Genomic DNA, 11,798 nt, shown 5'->3' with positions numbered 1-11,798 from the left:
TCTTAAATACGTTAAAATCAAGAACACTGGTGAACTCATCAAAACCAAACATCCTGGCAGACGATAGAAGACCATGATATTAGATGACCAAAGAACACATTGTCATTGAGCAAAAAACTGTTAAATCAATCACATATATTCCAGGAGGAAGCCTTGTTAAAGATTACCAGAAAGAAAAGATTATGCAAGCACAATCTGAATTTACCACATGACACAAACCTTTTTTGTTTAAAATGTCCATGACGTGTAGCCCCCTCTTTAATGGTATAAGGGTGAACTTGTACCACAGTGTTGGAATACAGACATTTTTTTGTGGAGAAAACAAACATAAAAGTACTTGCTATAAAAGGTTTACCTCACCCACTAATTATCTAGATCACCTGCTAACAATCTACCCCACCCACTGATGGTCCACCTCACCCTTCGATGGTCTACCTCACCCACTGATGGTCTGATTACTACACAATCCATAATGTAGAGAAGCATCCTAATTGACTCCAATTCATCTCCAACGAAATCCCTCAAACGACTGTGGATGGTCTGTCATCTTACCACAAGACACAAACCGCACGGTACGGACTTTTCAAGGTCATTAAGTGGAATGTTCTTAACTGGCCAAGTCAACCACCTTAAACTTGACACTCACTGTCCATGCGCTTCATGTAGCATTGGCTGGACTGACAGTAAAGCGCCCCTAGAACACGCGCAGACATGGCAGGGCATTACCATGGAAACCAACCAGCGTCTGGTGTCTGGTGTTTATGAATTGCAGATGAGAACCAATCATCTGTAAAATCATTTGTAGATAAGTATTAAAGTATTATACTAACATATAAGTATGTTAGTTATCAAATTATTTATGGTGCCCAGAAATGGGAATCTTGCATGAAAAGGCTGTTATTCCTACGAGGTTCCTCAGCAAACAAACACTGAGTAATAATTAAATGCATCTATTATACAGTAGTGTTAACAGAGTCCCATAAACTTCAGTCAGGTGCAAGTTGTAATACACCAGTGATGCACCACCATATCACTGTCTAGCAGTACAGTAATAATAATAAGTTTAGTTTATATAGCGCCTTTCACAAACTCAAGGTCACTTACAGTAGTAGCACAGTAGTCTCAACTGGCTTCTGTTATGATTGACCTGCTTCTGACCAAAGGGCAGGGGTTAGATTCCTTTAATATGCATTATACTGTAAATGCACTTCTTAATACTGTTTATGCAGTCACTTATAAATACAGCATTTAGATACACATGCACAAGAAATACAGATATTACCATTCAGCAAAGATCATGAAAAAGCTCACTAGACATGTGGTGTAAATGTGCAAAGATCGAGACAAGTTACAATGAGACAGCTCAGCTCCGTACACCCCAGCCTGAGCAGAATATGACCGGTGGGATGTGGACATAGATGTGTGCCTAATAAAGGGATCAGTCTAAATATGTTTGAATTAAACCTATTTCATTGGAAATCCAACCAAGGGATAAAGAGTGTGTATGTGTGTGTGTGTGTGTGTGTGTGTGTGTGTGTGTGTGTGTGTGTGTGTGTGTGAGTGTGTCTGTGTGTGTGTGTGTGTGTGTGTGTGTGTGTGTGTGTGTGTGTGTGTGTGTGTGTGTGTGTGTGTGTGTGAGTGTGTGTGTGTGTGTATTGGTTATGTACATATTCATGGGTTAGCTTGACTGGAGTATGAGTGAAAAGATGCCCACTAACGTGTGTAGAGGAAGGAAATCATGGAAATTAAGTTATTATTCCGACAGTTCAGTTCAAGCATGAAACAGCGTAATTTAATCGCTCCAGGCTGCCATTAGACTGAAAGGAGCTGCACAGGCACACTGTCAATTTCAGGGTGTTGGGTAGAGTCTTCATCTCCAATGACTCCTGCTGCTTGGAGACTGACAGGAAGCTGCTCACACATTTTTTAAAACCTTGATTGTCTCAATGTTTATTTAACATTGTGCTGCCTGTCCGTGGAAGATAGGAAACCAGGCATACACAATATGGACTAACCAAATGATGTCTGTGATTCAAATGACATGAGGAATAATATTAACTCTGGAATATCGCACAGTGAGGAGAAGGGCAGGAGATCCAGGAAAATTATGTTCCTTGTCATGTTGTTTGGCTTGAACGTGAATGCGTATTATTAGAGTTTGGTTGTGCTTTCTGAAAGTTTTTTGGCCAATTTCCCCAAATTCGTAGAATAAGAAATAATCAGGTTAGCTCAATAGTTCATGGAACACATTTTTAAAAGTGCATAATTAGAAGGTGGACCAGTTTTGAGAGCCAGCAAGAAATAGTTGAATGTTTTATTTGGTATTTGGTTCTCTTCAGAAAGATACAGCTCATCCATATGAAGAAAAATTAATAATGACAATAATTCTACTGAAGGCTGGGCTCATTACATCATGTTATATGTAACAATACATATTATCTTCATGAAATCCAAACACAACTTGTCAAAGGCATTCAATAAAAATATGATAAAATACAGTTGCGGTTATATGAAAGTCCCAGAACACGGTTGCCATGGTAATACAGCTTGCTTGAATACAGAGCCCTAAATGTTTTTGCAAATGAGGGATGTAGCATCCAGTATGAGAGCAGAGAGAAGGCAGACTGTAAGCAGACTGTAGGCAGACTGTAGGCAGACTGTAAGCAGACTGTAGGCAGAGTGTAAGCAGACTGTAGGCAGACTGTAGGCAGACTGTAAGCAGACTGTAGGCAGACTGTAGGCAGAGTGTAGGCAGAGTGTAGGCAGACTGTAAGCATACTGTAGGCAGACTGTAAGCAGAGTGTAGGCAGAGTGTAGGCAGACTGTAGGCAGACTGTAAGCAGAGTGTAGGCAGACTGTAAGCAGACTGTAGGCAGACTGTGGGCAGACTGTAGGCAGACTGTAAGCAGACTGTAGGCAGACTGTAAGCAGACTGTAAGCAGACTGCAGGCAGAAGCAGAAGTCACTGTAGCAGGGCTTGTTTGGACTCGGAAAACAATTGGGCTGTCCCAATCCTTATGGGCTGCGCTACAAGACTGTGGGGGGGGGGGGGGGGGGGCACCTCTGTAGCTTAGTGCGGTGGTCTCTGGTGTGCTCTGTGGAGGCTTGGACACTGATTAATGTTCATCTGCTTTATGACAGAGGCTATTGTAAGAAAAACAGTGTCAAACTTTGATCAAACATGGACAAACTAAACCACATTTTGGTATTGAAAAATGTTTTATGTTCACAGATTCCTCACTTATTTAGACCAAAACCAGCACACTGGATGTGAAAAACAGTGGAGCAGCAAAAAAGAAATGAACTTTGTAAAAGTTTAAAACTAACAGCCATGTTGATTAAGTTTGGCAGACCCTCACCCTTAACTTTAAAAACCAGAGTGTGTTGAGGTTCTTCTTGTGCTGAAGCATTTGCACCCTCTCCAGTACGATCCATTTACATTTACAGCATTTAGCAGACGCTCTTATCCAGAGCGACTTACAAAAGTGCTTTGTCATTTGCTCATAGAATATATCCTAGTACAGTACAGCAGGTCAGAGTCCAATATAACAATGAACTAGAATATTGTAGAAATACAGGGATCAATGCTGATGCCTAGAAGTACAAAATATATAAGGTCTATCTTAAACAATGATAAGTGCAATAAACAATAAGTACTGGAGTTAGTCAACATCAGTGTAATGAACAATACCCTACAATAAGTATTAATTTAGTGAGTCGATATGGGAGTAGGGTCAGTTGTCATTTAAATATTCCACCAATAGACGGGTCTTCAGTCTGCGTCTGAATACTGCAAGGGACTGCTGTCCAGACAGCAAGTGTGAGTTCATTCCACCATCTTGGAGCAGGACAGAAAATAGTCTCAGTGCTTGTCTTCCATGATGCCTGAAGCACGGTATTTCAAGCCGAGCCGTACTTGAGGTTCGCAGTACTTGAGGTACGGCTCGGGCTTTGATTCCTCTCTTGCATGACTTCACACATCCAAACTGTTCTGCTCAGTGGAACGTTAATGATGACACTGCCGGTATGGAAGTGTGAAGTCATGCAAGAGAGGAATCCACCAATCACAGAACTGCACTGAGCCAATGTGCATCAGGTAGCGTGGTAACCAGGTAGTGTGGCAACCAGGTATCATGGTAACCAGACACCATGGTAACCAGCATCTCATCTCAGGGTCTGGAGAGGTCGTGGTAAGTGTTAAACCCAGACATTGTTTTGACAGCATCTTGAGATCAGAGCTTTTTTTATTACTACCGCTGCTACTACTGCTGCTGTTTGGAGTCATCACAGATATTGAGCAAACACGATTTGGTTAATGGACACCATGAGCCTGGAAACATTTAACCTCAGTCATCCAGAAAGCAAAGAGAAAAAAAAAACATTTTAACAGAAATAGGTCATTAAAAAGTAAGAATATATATTGTATTATTGTAAAATATTATGAATATTAAAGAGTTGAAACACATTTGTAGTAACCAAATCTTTGCATGTAAAATTGCATGTAAACCTGTGTATCTTGTGAACTTGGCTGCATAGATTTGGCTGAACAAACACTTCCCTGTTTGCAGACGATCAAGCCACAGTTAAACCATTAAACTTTAAAGTGATTCCTAAGCCTGTAAACATCTTGTTTTGTCTCTAGATTAGCGCCCTGCATCTCACACTGGGCAGAAGGACCCCTGTGATCACGTGCATGCTTTGTCCCCGTCATGCATCCCACTGACCTTCCCATGGTGCTCTGGAGCAGCGTGTGGAGTTGGGGAGCGTCGGTGAAATGGTGTCGCTGTTCCCTCAACTCTGTGAACACAACAGTGTTCAATGAATCCTCCATCAGCAGCCCATCACAGTAGCAGGTGGGTGCAAAAAAAACACCTCAATTTAAGAAACACGTAGCTGACTGATATACGGACACATTTAAAAACAAAGGGCAGTTTAAAAACTAAATCACGTATACTATAAAGACAGTGCAGTTTTATTTGATCATATCAATTTTATTTAGTAACAGTTACATGACACAACAGTAACCCAGTGTGACAGAGGATCCTACTTCCTTTGTAACCTGCCAGGTTTTGTTCCATATTTATGCTTTAGAATCATAAATGTCTTACGTACTGTATACTTTATGCTGGCCTCTTATTATTTTCTTATTATGTTCTACTAAGGGACCAGGCTTTGGCCCAGATGGAGTGAGGTGGGCACTCTGGGTGTTGGTGTTACGTACACTCACGCTTTGTCTCACTCACCTCACACTGCAGTAACAGAGTTGTTCATTTGCAGATATGAACTGGGTCTGTTAAACGCAACGTATCATGTAAAGTCAGGGTTCACCTCAACACTGCTCTGCTATGACCCTCATCAACCACAGCCCATGCCAGGGTTCCTATTACACACCCAGAGTAGAAATCACTACTACATACTTTATGTTTGGTTTTACTCTGTGAGGATTAAATTAGTTCATAGTACTTTAAAATGAAATAAATGAATAACAAAATAATAACAAAAGCCGTTGGCAGTGGACAAATGCAAACCTGCATATTTTGACTTTGTGCTATGATGACCTGGGTTCCCCTTACCCTGTTTAGTCTGAGCAACTAATTAATGCAAAATCTCAACAGGGAAGGGGTCCGATAGGGTTCTGTTTAACAGAAATAAAGGCCGTGCACATAAAAGGTGAAAGAGGTACAGTATATCTCTCAGCTCAGTTATAGGTGACAAGGATTCACCAAGACCAGTCTCTAGTCTTCCCTGAAACACCATTAACATGAGTGTACTTATCCCCAGTGCAGCGAGGAGAGAGATCGGCTAGTTCTCTGAGAAAGATAAACTCAGTGCTTGGTTATGCCTACTGAAATGTATTAAAAACACATCCTTTACATGCATTCCTGACATACTGCATCACTGAAAATGGGAGAAAATTAGTTTCTGGCATGATATTTAGTCTCTGGCATGATATCAGGTATAGTACCGTAATTAGGTGTTATATTTTTAAAACAATTCTAAGTATATATTTAAACTAAACTACTTTAAAAAGCTCCAGAAAAGAAACTACTACTAAAATGTAAAATTTAAGACTATCACATGTCATTGTTCTCCCTGTGACTAGGAGGTTAAGCAGGATGCGGGACTGAGTCGCAGAAACAAGAACATACGTTTATTTAGAAGATATAACACACAACATAGCGCGCAGGCTGTTGGGTTTAAACACTGACAGCATTGGCATGTAAAGGATACATTTATACACATGTACTAATGACACAACGAGGAGCAGGTGTGAGACACAGGGAGGACGTGGCCACATTAACGAACACACACACAAACGAGGAGACATTCGGGGGAAGCGGCCGTACCGTGACACTCCCACAAATGTAAACAAATGAGTTATTTAAAATAAAAGATCCATTTCAGCTATAATCTGATGGAACTGAAACACTCAGACCTTTTTTTTTTTTTTTCATTTTTACATAGTTGACTTCAAAAAGGTTTTAGGAACAAGAGTGAGTCTGTTTAGTCCTCACAAGTGCTTTGTCACAGTCTCCTAACGCCAGGTTAACATGATCTGCTGTGTGTCTGCACCTTCACTGGAGCACAGCGGCTGAAGAAGGAGACTTGCTGTGATGAGCAGCGTGTGGCTTCTCCGTGTGCCGCTGACATGCCGCTTCCCCTCTTGGTCCTGTTTTTTCACTATCAAGCAGCTGTTTACCTGTGATTATGGTTCGGGCACTAGGGAGGCCAGCTTATTAAGGACCAGCCGGGACTATGACAGAGCACGTGCACACATGACCCAAACACCACCACATCAACACTTAGTTACCGGCTCTATGAAGTTTCCCAAAGCCCTTTTATAGGTGGGTCTTAATCAACCTTCAATCCAAAACACACGCTGGTAACACTGTTTTAGATTAACTTTTCAAGTTAAGCATTGTTAGTTCAAAAACAAAGTTACTATTTGTTATTTACATTGGCTTTTTTAATCCCAGATGTTTTATACATGGTATAAACCAGGAACTAATCCCAGACGCACATCAGAGCTCATTTGTGAGATTAAATAGTCTCAAATGTCCCCATCAAATGTCCACATAATCAATTTGAAACTTTTTCTCCCAGTCATGGATTCCTGTCGCAATATTTTTAGTAAAATCCTGAAAATCCACTATATTATTCATTGATTCTACTGAATTTGCAGCTAAATGCCATTTCAGGTCACCAAAACTGCAGTAAGGAACCAACATAGTTCCTTCTGTGAACCAAACAGCAGAGGCCATCACTGGGGCAGACGCCAAGATCATACTGGGGCCAGTCAATGGTAACGCACACTAAGAGCTGGCATCTATTGGAATGTTATGTTACTCTTTGAAAATGATGTTTTGAGATTTATCAGCTGTCTTCAGACTATTACTGACATATAAAGTGAGAGGAACTCTCACAAAACCCAAATAACCAAGCAAGACATCCTGAGGGACATAAAGAAGCGCGTGATCAGGAAAAGCACAACACAGGGTCAGCAGAAAACGAAAAGGCGCAAACATGTTCACTGTTCTCCAGACAAAACCTATCTGCAATAAGGAAGATGAAATGGATCTTTGGTTACACAGTAGATGGTGAAGCATGGCAGGGATTATCGTGGCTTTTGCATTCTCACGGTTTTATTGAGTTCACTGACCTGACCAGAGGCCGAACAGCAGGGCAGTAATGGTGTACCTGACCGTGGCTAGCTCCAGGAATGAAAACAGTCATCTCACAACATGGTTCAGTTAACTCTACCCTCAAATCTCTGTAGAGGCCCAGCAAGGTGGCACTTTCATTAATATACAATGAGCTCTATTTTGAGGTAAAAACACATAGGCATTGAAATGTACTTCCATTCCTAAAACTTCACATACTAAAAGCACAGTACAGGAAATCATCAGCCAATCAGACAATTAAAAACTAGTACTTTAGTACTATGAATAAGGAGAAAGACTTATAAACTGTTAATAAATGAGGCACAATCAGAGAGGACAGCAAATGCATCTGAATCAGAGATACCAGCTGTGAGATAGCAACTGTGAGATACCCACAGCATTTAGAAGTACTTACCTGTGTCAGTATAGCTCAGACTATTAAAATATGACCCAGCACCACCAGTCAGAATATTCCCATTCTCAGGAAGCTCCTTCCCTGTGAATTTCTTGCTGCTCATACAGATGGCTAAGAGAAGTCCGAACTGGCTGAAACTAAACTATTAACATGAAAACTGGACCTGAAGGCAAACAAACAGAAATGTAGACATTTAAAAGCCCATGAATTGCTCCTTGTAGAAATACCCCAGGAACCATTTAAATATCACTCTCCTTCACCTTCTCTAAGATGTGCAGTAATGCGCACACGTTACTTTACTCCTAAAGACAGTAAAAGCAACAACAGAACCCACATTTACAAAACATTTACAAAACATTTACAAAAGGGAAAAGCAGGTGAAGGAGAAATAAAGGACCCATTCAGAAGACTCTGGAGAAACAGAGAAGTGTTGGTATGGATTAGGATGTACAATAACCACATTTCTATTGATGAACATATCTGTTTTGTTGAAAATCCGAATGATTTGCAAAAAGTATTAACATTTTTCCTTAACCACCTCTAGATATAATAACGGTTGGGCAACCCCGCCATTGCCTATGGGGGGGTGCAGTGGCTCAGTGGCCTGTACAGGTAAGTGTAACATGCCATCTATGATCAACACTCCTAACACTATATGTACCTCAGGTACCACGACTGAATTCACAACTCACTAGTGCTTCTGTCAAAGGTGGAAATGTAAACAAAATCTCTCCCATTCAGTACAATCACTGGTTTAACACCTGTCATTCAGTGCAATCACTGGTTTAATACCTGTCATTCAGTGCAATCACTGGTTTAACACCTGTCATTCAGTGCAATCACTGGTTTAATACCTGTTATTCAGTACAATCACTGGGTTTAACACCTGTCATTCAGTGCAATCACTGGTTTAATACCTGTCATTCAGTTCAATCACTGGTTTAACACCTGTCATTCAGTACAATCACTGGGTTTAACACCTGTCATTCAGTACAATCACTGGTTTAACACCTGTCATTCAGTGCAATCACTGGTTTAACACCTGTCATTCAGTACAATCACTGGTTTATCACCTGTCATTCAGTACAATTACTGTGTTTAATACCTGTCATTCAGTACAATCACTGGTTTAACACCTGTCATTCAGTACAATTACTGGTTTATCACCTGTCATTCAGTGCAATCACTGGTTTAATACCTGTCATTCAGTTCAATCACTGGTTTAACACCTGTCATTCAGTACAATCACTGGGTTTAACACCTGTCATTCAGTACAATCACTGGGTTTAACACCTGTCATTCAGTGCAATCACTGGTTTAACACCTGTCATTCAGTACAATCACTGGTTTATCACCTGTCATTCAGTACAATTACTGTGTTTAATACCTGTCATTCAGTACAATCACTGGTTTAACACCTGTCATTCAGTACAATCACTGGTTTATCACCTGTCATTCAGTACAATTACTGGGTTTAACACCTGTCATTCAGTTCAATCACTGGTTTAACACCTGTCATTCAGTGCAATCACTGGGTTTAACACCTGTCATTCAGTACAATCACTGGGTTTAACACCTGTCATTCAGTGCAATCACTGGTTTAACACCTGTCATTCAGTACAATCACTGGTTTATCACCTGTCATTCAGTACAATTACTGTGTTTAATACCTGTCATTCAGTACAATCACTGGTTTAACACCTGTCATTCAGTACAATTACTGGTTTATCACCTGTCATTCAGTACAATTACTGTGTTTAATACCTGTCATTCAGTACAATCACTGGTTTAACACCTGTCATTCAGTGCAATCACTGGTTTAATACCTGTCATTCAGTACAATCACTGGTTTATCACCTGTCATTCAGTACAATTACTGTGTTTAATATCTGTCATTCAGTGCAATCACTGGTTTAACACCTGTCATTCAGTACAATCACTGGGTTTAACACCTGTCATTTAGTACAATCACTGGGTTTAACACCTGTCATTCAGTACAATTACTGGGTTTAATACCTGTCATTCAGTGCAATCACTGGTTTAATACCTGTCATTCAGTGCAATCACTGGGTTTAACACCTGTCATTCAGTACAATCACTGGGTTTAACACCTGTCATTCAGTGCAATCACTGGGTTTAACACCTGTCATTTAGTACAATCACTGATTTAACACCTGTCATTCAGTACAATTACTGGGTTTAACACCTGTCATTCAGTGCAATCACTGGGTTTAACACCTGTCATTCAGTACAATCACTGGGTTTAACACCTGTCATTCAATGCAATCACTGGGTTTAACACCTGTCATTCAGTACAATCACTGGGTTTAACACCTGTCATTCAGTACAATTACTGGGTTTAACACCTGTCATTCAGTACAATCACTGGGTTTAACACCTGTCATTCAGTACAATTACTGGGTTTAACACCTGTCATTCAGTACAATCACTGGGTTTAACACCTGTCATTCAATGCAATCACTGGGTTTAACACCTGTCATTCAGTACAATCACTGGGTTTAACACCTGTCATTCAGTGCAATCACTGGGTTTAACACCTGTCATTCAGTACAATTACTGGGTTTAACACCTGTCATTCAGTACAATCACTGGGTTTAACACCTGTCATTCAATGCAATCACTGGGTTTAACACCTGTCATTCAGTGCAATCACTGGTTTAATACCTGTCATTCAGTGCAATCACTTGTTTAACGCCTGTCATTCAGTACAATCACTGGTTTAACACCTGTCATTCAGTACAATCACTGGGTTTAACACCTGTCATTTAGTACAATCACTGGGTTTAACACCTGTCATTCAGTACAATTACTGGGTTTAATACCTGTCATTCAGTGCAATCACTGGTTTAATACCTGTCATTCAGTGCAATCACTGGGTTTAACACCTGTCATTCAGTACAATCACTGGGTTTAACACCTGTCATTCAGTGCAATCACTGGGTTTAACACCTGTCATTTAGTACAATCACTGATTTAACACCTGTCATTCAGTACAATTACTGGGTTTAATACCTGTCATTCAGTACAATCACTGGGTTTAACACCTGTCATTCAATGCAATCACTGGTTTAACACCTGTCATTCAGTAAAATCACTGGGTTTAACACCTGTCATTCAGTAAAATCACTGGGTTTAATACCTGTCATTCAGTAAAATCACTGGGTTTAACACCTGTCACACTGCAGACTGTCAATAAATCTCTTATTAGATTAGGTTTCATATTGTACAGGATTTATGCAGATGCTTTTTAATCATATTTTTAAACTGTGGAAATGGCAGGAAGACCATTCCCATAGCAGGCTGAAGTTCCCATGAGAACAAAAGGTCTGCGAAAGTCACAAGTGACTACTGTGAAAAACACATGTGCACCAGGTGTATCCCATAAGGCTTAGTGAGTGTAAGGGTCTTTAGACAGAGTGTCTAGTGTGACTGACTTTACACACCACTGGACCTGTCCAGTACTGAGTGACTGAAGCAGGACGGAGAGTGTGGGGCCACGGACTGAAACATCTACAGGTCTCACTAAACTGTGCGATACAGCGACTGGTTTTACACGTTCTATTGACCTGTGAAACGCACGTGCAAGTTATCTCTTATGTGTATTTGACTAATTTTTAGCTAGGTGTTGTTTCTATATATCAAACATTTTACTCAAGAGCCTTGCAGTTTTGGTTTTGCCAGGACTGATACTGCGTTAAATT

This window comes from Electrophorus electricus, chromosome 7 (assembly GCF_041902795.1).
Source record: "Electrophorus electricus isolate QZ-2024a chromosome 7, ASM4190279v1, whole genome shotgun sequence".
NCBI classification, from domain to species: domain Eukaryota; kingdom Metazoa; phylum Chordata; class Actinopteri; order Gymnotiformes; family Gymnotidae; genus Electrophorus; species Electrophorus electricus.
The sequence above is the reverse complement of the archived record's forward strand: the minus strand, read 5'-3'. Positions refer to the sequence as shown.